Consider the following 10,287-nt stretch of genomic DNA (forward strand, 5'->3'; position numbering starts at 1 on the left):
TCTGGGATGAAATCCCGAATGGCTGTTCATAGCGTGCTGGCATGTTGAATGCAGCTTATTCCATGATGTCTGGCACCCATAAAATGGGTATAATAGTTACCTACCACATAGGATGCTGTAAGGCTTAATTTATTACTGCTGTAAAGCATTTTAGATCCTTAGAAGAAGGGTGTTACGAAAACGTAAAGCGCTATTGCCATAAAACATTTGTCTGGCTGAAAGCTCTCTTATAACACTGGTCTGCTTGAAAAACAAAGAGGGATGTAGGGAACCAGAGTGTCTTACCAGACATTTTCCATTAAGAAAAAAAAAAGTACTGCTTTAATTTATTTGGTGTCTGCATACATATTCTAAGACTCTTGGTGATGGAGAAGGAGGAAGAGTAGCGAGTATGTCTATTGCATAAAGCATACGTGAATAAAAGATTACTAGGGCATGGAAAAGCATACAAGCTATTTCTTGTCAGCTAAGAGCATTTACCAAGAGAAAGAGATACGCAAATGCAGGAACTTTTAAAACATTAAGTCCTTCAGATTAAAGCAAATCATTATGAATAATGCAAACTGTGTAAGAAATACTGAGCAAGGATGTGAAAATGGAGAAAGGTTACAATATTTTTGATGACTTGTTTGTGGACAAGTGTTGTGTTTTGTTGGGATTTTTGAAAAGCAAGAATCACAGCAGTAAACGCAGCCATGTTCAGTGGCTGCCACCAAAGCTCACTGTGCTTGAAATTCCTTTTCACATGCTTTGCTGAATCAGGACTCCAGCATATGAAATATACTTTGATCTTGACAGTGGTTCAAGTCTTTTCCTTAAAGTCAAAGACCATTTTGGGTTTTTTTTCCTTTGATGCACCATCAAGCTCATGCACATTCTTTGTCAAAATATATCCATATAATAGGGTTATAATAAATAGTTCTTTTAACAGTTCATTTAGGATTCCAAAATGATGAGGTTTGCAAAATGCAAAGAAAAATTGCATAGATTTTTTTAAGCAAACAAACTGTAACAACCCCTGAATTAATGCTACAACTGAAAGAAAATTAAATCTGAGATAAATTTACATGACGTAAAGGCTTTGGGGCAGCAGACAGCAATATGCTAAAGACAGACTCATAACCACAAGCTACACGTAGGACTCAAATCACATATGAGTGGCACATTTAAAACGTTGTTCTGCTCCTTAAAATAGATACGTACTTACCAGATGCTGACAAATGGTCACTCCATAAATGGGTAAAGAAAGATTTCTTGTTGTTCATGTTTGATTTTCTCTGCATTCTATGTCATGTCCAGCTTCTGCTCACATGCAACTGAGTCAAAAATAGAGCTGTTCCATGAGAAATGTTGATGCATGATATTTTTGATCTGCCCAGAAGACAACACAGCATGTGACAGCACATATTTCTTATAAGATTTTCATTGAGTTCACTAGAAATCCCCATATAGGTGTTCATAACTTGGGCTCTACATTTTGATTCCAAGAATCAAAGGTTATAAGTATCAAAAGGACCTTTAAGACCCTGGGCTGCCCTCCAGCAAACAAACACCACAAAATTCCTCCAGCAAATTGGAAAGATTCAGAGGAGCATCTCAACTTTCAGGAATATACTTAGATCAAACTTCCAAACCTCTTCCAACAATATAAAAACAGAAATAAAACTGGCAGGTGCATCTTTTGCAATGTCCTGTAACATAAAAATCACGAGTCACTTAATTGAAGTCATTGGAAGTCAAGAAGATAATCTAAATATATACAGCCATTCCATGAAGTATGCTACATTGCAGCTGGACTTCCAAAAAGTTTGCTATGAAACTAGTAATAATACCTAAAAATAAATAGCACAAAGTGAGCTTTACTTTAAATCCTGATTAAATTTAAGACTGATATTGTATCTTAGAATACAACTACAGGAACAAATTACTGCAAGAATAGGTTAGGTGAATTCGCCATGCAATTACCAGCTTCACAGCAACTTGTCTGTGTCTGTGCTCTCCCTCACTGAAAGTGTGCTAACACTGCTGTACAGATAAATGTATAGATAAATGTATACTAAGTCCATACCTTGCTTCACCGTAATTTGTGGAAGCATACCTGGAGAAGGGATTATGGTCATGATTACATCAACAGACATTGATCTCAAGGTACTTACGCAGCGGGTACTCACTGCTGGTAAAACCATGGCTTGCTCTGGGTTGAACATGGGATATTGCTACCAGCGACATGGCAGCACTACAGCTCCCAGGGAAGCCGCAAAATTTATGACCTCATGGCACCACTCTGCAAGTGTCTGCCCCGGTGACATCAGATCTTTGAGAAGTGTTTCTAAACTATGCAAGAGTGGGCCATTCTACCTTCAGACCCCAGCCTTTCCCCACACAGAAAGTATTGTTAAGCAAATTTAGCCCACAACTTGGTTGGTGTGCTGCCTACCCCTTATCACCAGTTTTACAGTGTCTTTTCTGCATTTGTTTCATGCGGACTAACAAATTTAAGTACCCCACTCTGATTGACTTTAGCCTTGGAAATTTCGATCTCAACAGAACAGTTTCACTGATTGCATAGTGGTAAATGGAAGATTGTCACTTGTTTTTAAAGTGCTTGCTTTTTACAGTAAAGAGCATGAAGTGTACCAGCAGCGTTAACCTTCCGGAAACACACAATATTTAAATTACACTGCTCAGAGCACAGTAATTGAGCCAAACAGACATAAGTTCATATCCACTGAGCTTTCAATGTAGCAAATGCTGCCATCAATCCCTCTGAAATGCCCTAAGGATGGTTCATATGCCCAGAAAGTTGTGGATTTTTTTTTTCCCAACTCTAGCAGTATATTCAATAAACTAATAACTTCCCCTTACAAATCTTACCTCAGCCATGTACTCTAGGCATATTCAGATTGTTGGCTAAGTCAAATCTTTCTAACAAGCTTAGCTAAATCCCTGAGTAAACAATGAAATACTTCTATACAATGTCTTTGCCCCACTCTTGAGGGAGCAGACTGACAGGAGCCCATGCATAGGCATGCCCGTACATTTGTTAAACTGCCATGAAGGGTCACTACTTTATTAAGAAGCATTTTAAGAAAAGATTAATCGATCACTCCAGAGTCCCCCATTTGTTTATGACCTGTACCTAACAACAAAAACAATACTTTCCACAAAGACTGCCATGATGCTTCTTTCTTCAGAGGCCCAGATTCCTGTTCATCAGCCTTTACTACATTATTTGCAAACAAAAGTATAATAAAGGATGGCCCACTTGTCTACAGAATTCCTCAAGAAAAACATACTTTCATTCCTGCTGTAATTTCCCAAACATCTGAATCTACTTTGCACTTGTACGTGAATATTACAGACACCAGAACACTTAGTTGCCACACAGATGTCGTTACCAGATGTCTCAGCCTGGGTGCTGCTGGATTTCAGGATGAATGAATACTAATATTCCTAGAAAGAGAAGGACTGTCTTGCCTAGAAGGTAAAGCCAGGCCACATTCTTACTTGTTACACGCCACTGCAACCACTCTGGCATCAGAGGTACCTACGAGGATGCTTTACACCAAGAAAACTAATAAGGCAACTTCCAGCTACTTAGTATCTTGCAGTGAAACATAATATATATCTAACCTACCTATGGTGATATTTCAAAAGGCATCAAATAAATGCAGCAACTACATTGTTCTCCCTTCGCTTCACTTTGGATGTCATGCACTGAGTTTCTGGAATCACTGCACTTTGTGGCAGTACTGACATTTTAAGTTCTTGCAGGGTAAAGTGTAACCTCTGTGGAGAACCTACACATGGTAGATGAGCCACTATTGTGCCTCCCTCATCTTCAAAGCAAGACATATTCACCCCTTCTGAGAATATCAAAAAGTGCTGTGCTCTCCCTGCTGGGTTACACAGGCACAAAGCAGATTAGGCAGAGGCACAAGCAAACACATTTACTCATCTAAGAAATCCAAACATCTTCTTAAAAATTAAGGTCTAAACTATCTTTTGAGAGAAAGTGCATTATATTCATGAATAAAATAAATATCTTTGTTATCTGTTAAGAATCTGTGGTTAAGCGGTTTTTGTTTTATTGACTCTTAAAATCTTGCTTCACCACCGAATCCAACTCTCTATATGCATTGAGCAGATGCTCAGTGTTGTCTATTAGCTATCCTATCAGCCTAGCAAAATGACATGCTGAGGCTTAATAACAGATTTTTTTAATAAAAGTTTCATAAGCCCAGGTGTAAAACACATGCTATGTCACAAAGTGTCTCACAATGTCGACTGAAAACAGCTTTGCTGGCTTTTTGCAGAGTAGGTATCTTGGACAAAGCTCTGTCCATCTCAGATAATGCCAGAATTTCAATTCTACTCACTTTAGTAACAAATTAAATTATATCAATGATCCTGAGCCTCCACAGTCTCCCTCTGCTTCTACCAATACATATCATATCCTACAAGCAGGAATGACAACATGTACGTTCATGCAGTCTCGATTTCACATTTCTAATGGATGAGCCTAAAGAATACTCATAAGCAAAGTATTCGGAATCTCATTCCAGACCCCCATTTTGCTGTTTTCGAGTCCCTCTCTAATCCCAAATGCACTGTAATGTGTTACACTGCAGGCTAGCAAACTCTTCTAAAATAAGATACTTGGGGAGATAGCGATCATTCTAACTGTAGGTTTGTTCTAGGGGAAGAAAAGCTGATGGTCTAGATCCTGATTCAGCAACATCCATGTTGACTGAAACAGAACTGTTATTGAAAACAGGCATGAGCTGAAGTACCTTGCAGAATTTGTCCCTAAAAGATACAAATGATATATATATAAAAAGAAAACTTTTAGACATAAAAGCCTTTTTCTACTCCAAAAGCACCCTGATCTCAAATGAATTCTGCTGTGTAAATAAGCCTTACTCCTGATCACTGTGCTCATCTCACTCATAAAAGAAGAAAAAAAATCTCTTAATACATCATTTAACACTCAATCCTTTTTACAAGTATTGGTCAATTAAAAAGTCTCATATTTATCTTCTTTCTTATTCTAGGCAGACTTGTTTACAGTGTTCTCATTTCTAAAGAGAAAAACCCCAATATAATCCTCGGATTAGAATAAAACCATCTCAGGAACTAGAAGTATATCTTTGTCTTTGTTACTTTTGCTCATTCCGATTCCAAGAGAGCTCCTGAAATCAAATGCTAGCAAAAGCAAAAGATCAAGGTTATTATTATCAAGCACTTACACTGTGTGTAAATTTACTTAGTGCTTTACAAGCAGAGATAAGATATACTTCCCACCCCAAAGAGCCTAGAATCAACACAAGATACGACAAACATAAGGACCGCAAAGAATTGCGTGTAAAAGGGAGCACGCAAGGGTAAAAGAGAGCGATAAGAGATAGGCTAATCTAACATGAGTCACTTCTACCGCATAACCAGGCTGCATTCAAGGACGGAGCCGCTTCCCTCCCATCCGACAGCAGGTGGGGCTACTGCAGTACCAACCTCGGCCGGGGGACGGCTCTGACCCGCGCCGCCGCTCCCCCTCCCAAGGGCCGCCGGAACCGGGACTCTCCGGCGTTCAAACTCACCTGTAGGAAAGCGAAGTCTCAAATTCAGAACCGCACTACAAGCGGCCTGATTTTCTGCTGACTTATTGCATCGTTCCTGTTGGCCTCAGCAAGGTTTACCAAACGTCCAGAGTGCTTTTTTTTGTGTGTGACTAAAACACAGATTCAGGAAGATGCAGGCCACAGGCTTTGTCCCGAATCTGGATCAGATCTTTAGTGGCAAAGCTCCACGGGCTTGTGATACAAAGTCAGTCTACACCAGTTGAGGAGCACACCTGAATGACTCCTAAAAAACTTCAGTACATCTCTTTTAGAACACCTATTGCAGATCAAAGCTAGCTATTTATAATGCAAGGGTCAACTCCGTGTGCAGACCATTCCCATTACCCTATCAAAGTTAGCAGCACGTAGAAATGATGTACGAAGTAGAATGCAAGAAAAAGTCCTGGGGACAAATCTTGTTAGCCTAAAGACTGAGATTATTTTCAAGTCCAAAGGTCCAACTCTGCTGGACTGAATGGGAAGTGAAGCCCTTTTTCAGGAGAGAGAACGGGCACGGAAAGGTAGTGTTTGGTTTAGCACCCCAAAACCACCTGCAAGGGTGATAGATCCAAGTTCTAGACTCCACCAAGCAGTCACAGTTCAGTGAGGAGAAGTACTGGCTGCCGCTGCAGAGCCCTGATGTTCAGTTCAGCTCTGTGGACCTTCATTACCCTGACAGCTTACATAAGCCAGGCCACAGGGTAGAACGCGAGCGCCCCGGGGATCAGCCTGTGGCAGGTAACATCCGTGTATCATTGTTCAGGGTTTGAGGCCCAGTTTTCATGCCCTATTTCTACCACTTCTGAGTCAGTGGCAGGTTGTTCTGCAGCATGACACAATCTCTGCCAGCACTTTGCTTCTTCCAGAGTCAGGCACTGTGGGAGGGTTTTAACAGTCCCAGTCATCATTTTTCTGGCACAGGCTCATGCTTCCAGCACTGGAGTGGAAACATCGCTTTGTCCCCATCCCTCCTCTGACACACCAGCCATAAGGTTTCTCTAGATTGGAGCCAGTCTTCTCTTTGTTTGCCTCGTTTTCTATCCTTAGTCTCTTAGCATTGATTCCATGCACGCTGAGGATGTGTCTAGATGAACATGTACACTCTTCATCCAGATCACTGTCACTGTTTCCTGTTAGCTAAAACAGGTGCATCCCATCCACAGCAGCACGATACTCAGGACAAGCTGCAAAACCCACTCAAGAAGTGGAAATAAACCTTGTGGCAGTTATTTAACTCAGTCATCGCTAAGTACCAATTCACTCATTGTGAAATTGTTAACAGCTATCTCAGGGCATCCCTGCAAGTGGCAGTTGCTGCAGTGTCAACATACCTTGAGATATATACACAAGGTCTCCGGAGACTTTATAACTTGGTTGCTAGCCAGTGCTGCTGCATCCTCACTGCTACTATTACCTCTGCCAGTTAAATTAAGACAGGCCAACATGCTACAATCACACCTTCATTTTGCCGGGGAGACCTATGGAGATAAAGACAGCCCCAAATCAAAAGAGAGTCCCTGATCACAGTGAGAGACAGATGCATAAAAGACAGGCCAAACTGTAATTTTTCTAGTGAACATAATAATTCCACTCTTTGAAGAGCAGCACGCAGAACCAAAAGATGCTGAACCAAGCATGGGGCTGGCTATGTCTCAGACACCGCTGAGGCAGATAAAGCTGCTTTCTAACAAGCGCACAGCACCTCTCAGGCCCAGGTTCCCTGCCAGCCAGCCACAGCAGGACAGCAAGGGGGTGAGGAGAACAGAAACCATCAGAGGGCATGGTGCTAAGTTAAGGACTCTCTTGACCTTTTTTCCACTGAGTGATGCTACCTTTCCTCACCTTTCCATCACCTGTGTGATGCCCCTATGTGTAGGGCCATCCATGCACAGCTCCCTGATGACCACAGTGCCTGAGCAGGGTTTTCCACTCACACAGGAAAAAAAAGGCCAGATGGAAGCACAAGGGACAGTCAAAGGAAGAAATGAATAGTTGGAGTCACCTTCAGAGGGAAAACAGACCAGAGAAAGCACTGCTCTTTACCCAGCAATTTTTGCACTCCCTGTAAAATGCCTGGCTACAGTAGAGACTCTCTGCAGGGAGTAGAGGAAGAAATTACTGTCTGAACGATACTAAGTGCTAGAGGCAGAGCTTCAGATCTGCACACACACTGCTTCGGCCAGTCCCTGCCTCACAAGTTTAGCAAATGTGTCCCGTCCAACACGTGGCCTGTTTTCTCACTGACTTGTATTGCACTAGGACTGCAAGAAGCCTTTGAAATCAGGGGGTCACCAGGCCAATTTCACTTTCTTCAGCAGACTTAGTCCCGATTTGCACTTTGCTTGAGGGCAGAATCAGGCCCACAAATCTTTCGAGATGCAACAATGCTGAATTAGTGTCAACATTTTTTCAAGAAGCATCATTCCAAATAGATGCCTACCCCTCACAGAAGAAGGGCACGCTCTTAAATGTGGTAATTAACAGGCAGCACTACAACTGCTGTAAACACTAATAACATGAAATCTTTAGCAGACTTTTTGCATCTGCTTGTAGAGAGTTTGTTTTTCATGGAAGACAAAGCAGTGACTGTGTGTAAATTACTCTCATGTCAAGTGCTAAAATGCAATAATGCACCACACTCTAGAACACGCATAGAAACAAATGCTTTGCCACGTATTTTGCACTAAAAGCTGTACCCTAACCATCTGGGTAAAGCTGAGTAGGCTGTTATGCACACTCAGCACAGGTGAGGAGCTCTTACATGTGATTTGGAATTGGTAATTCACATTTTTCACAGAAAGCCAAGATCAAGTGCCACCCACATCAGATGAATGCCTGCAAAGAAGCCCAACTACACCACCTAGAATAATGTCCCATGCTTAGCCCTTGTGGCAGTCAAGGCTGCAATATCCAAACAACAGAACTGGTGGTCCACTATCTCCATCCAGCTTAGATATTGTTCCCTCTAGCTGTGCTGGACTGCAAGGAGCCTCATCCATGGACAAAATTATGTAGCATTCCTGCCTCAGGACACTCCTAACACCCTTGTGCACCGCTCCAATAGAGAAATGGGATTTCTTCCTTCTCATCATGTGCACCTTGAAGTAGCAGAGGAAAATGTCACACTCAAAAACCTGGTCTCTTGTGAAGAAGTCTGGATTTGCCAATACAACAACAGTTCTCTTCCCCCTGACGCCTTGTCCTGTCCTCTAACTCTGTCCTCTGGAGTTGCCAGCACAGGGCAGAGATTGCTGCCACTTATCTGCTGGGGAAATCCCTGCTGGGAAGGGTGAGCTGTGGTTTGAGAACTGGCACAGCCAGCATCTGACATTTCCTCGCTGCGGTTGCCCTTGTAGGGGGAAGTTGACTTTGGCTGAAGCACTGTGTGTTCTGGCTAACCCAGCTGGCAGAGAAATCCCCAGGAACTCCTGGCAGTGCGAACCAGAGCAGCCCGAGGCCCTACTTCTTTATTCAGGAAAGCCTGGGGCAGAGACACTGAGTCCAGCGCCGAGCCCAGCCTTCACTGCCCCCATAAAAGCCTGAGCCAGCTTACAGTGAGGTCAGTGCCAAGGCTCCTGTATGAAAGAGAATCCAGCTTGTTCAGAACAGCATCTTCTGTGTCACTGCCAAACCCCACAGGATCTCAGGTCCAGTGTTAGTCATGCTGCTGGTGGTAGTACACATTTATGGGGTCTGCTGTTGAGGCTCTGCCATTTACTGCTTTGTTCGTTCAAGGAAGTCAAGTTGGCTTAATCTGATTGTGTTAATAGATCTAAATATGGACATAAAGAACTTGAGCATACATAAGCACAATGAATATTAGTCTCTTATTCATTCCTGCATAGTACACGGTAAATTGCCAGTGCAGTCCTTTCAGCTTACTAACATCTTTAGACTTTGCCTCACAAAGATTACATTCCCCACTCGGCAATTCAACCTCCTCCTAATACTTTTAAAACAGAGGAAAGGCCAAGACCCCTAGAGAAGATGCCAAAGATCGAATGGTTGGCCCTGAAAGCAGATGAACTGCAACAGCCAGCAAAGCAAACAAACCATGCCAACAGTGGTGCTCTCAAGCAAAGGAAGTACAGTTCCTCTTCTGGCATCCACATAACCCGAACACTTACGCACACAATGCGGATCTCTGCAAGGCAACAGCAAATATCTACTTGGAAGAGGTCTTTGCTGCTTGGAACATTTTCAGGCTTTCTTGATGCCGTGGCTTTTCTTAAGCTTCCCTCACCCTTCTGGTCATTTTAGAAAAATAAATTCACTGGACCCCAGGCTCCCATGCTTACTGGACCCCAGAAAGCTGTAACGGCTAAAGGCTGGAATGCACTGGATGATAATTTGTTTTCTTTCTAACAAAAAAGGACTTTCATTTCCCTCTGAACCACACTAAGCACACATCAGGAAACGAGCATTTGCAAGGCTGAAATCTCAGCATCGAGCATTATTTAAATTTGTAGGGCTATTTAACGTTCATCACACACTTGATCCTAACAGTGCAAGTGATTTTCTATCAGAGCTTTTTTTTTTTCCAGTCCAACAAGGAAAACTGCCCCTCCAAATATAAGCACTGCTTGTTATTTTGAGGCAGTGAGGCAAAACATACAGCATATAGACCACATTTGGCTTGCTTAGCAGATGTCTACAGATCACTTGATGT

The sequence above is a fragment of the Grus americana genome, chromosome 5 (assembly GCF_028858705.1).
Source record: "Grus americana isolate bGruAme1 chromosome 5, bGruAme1.mat, whole genome shotgun sequence".
NCBI classification, from domain to species: Eukaryota; Metazoa; Chordata; class Aves; order Gruiformes; family Gruidae; genus Grus; species Grus americana.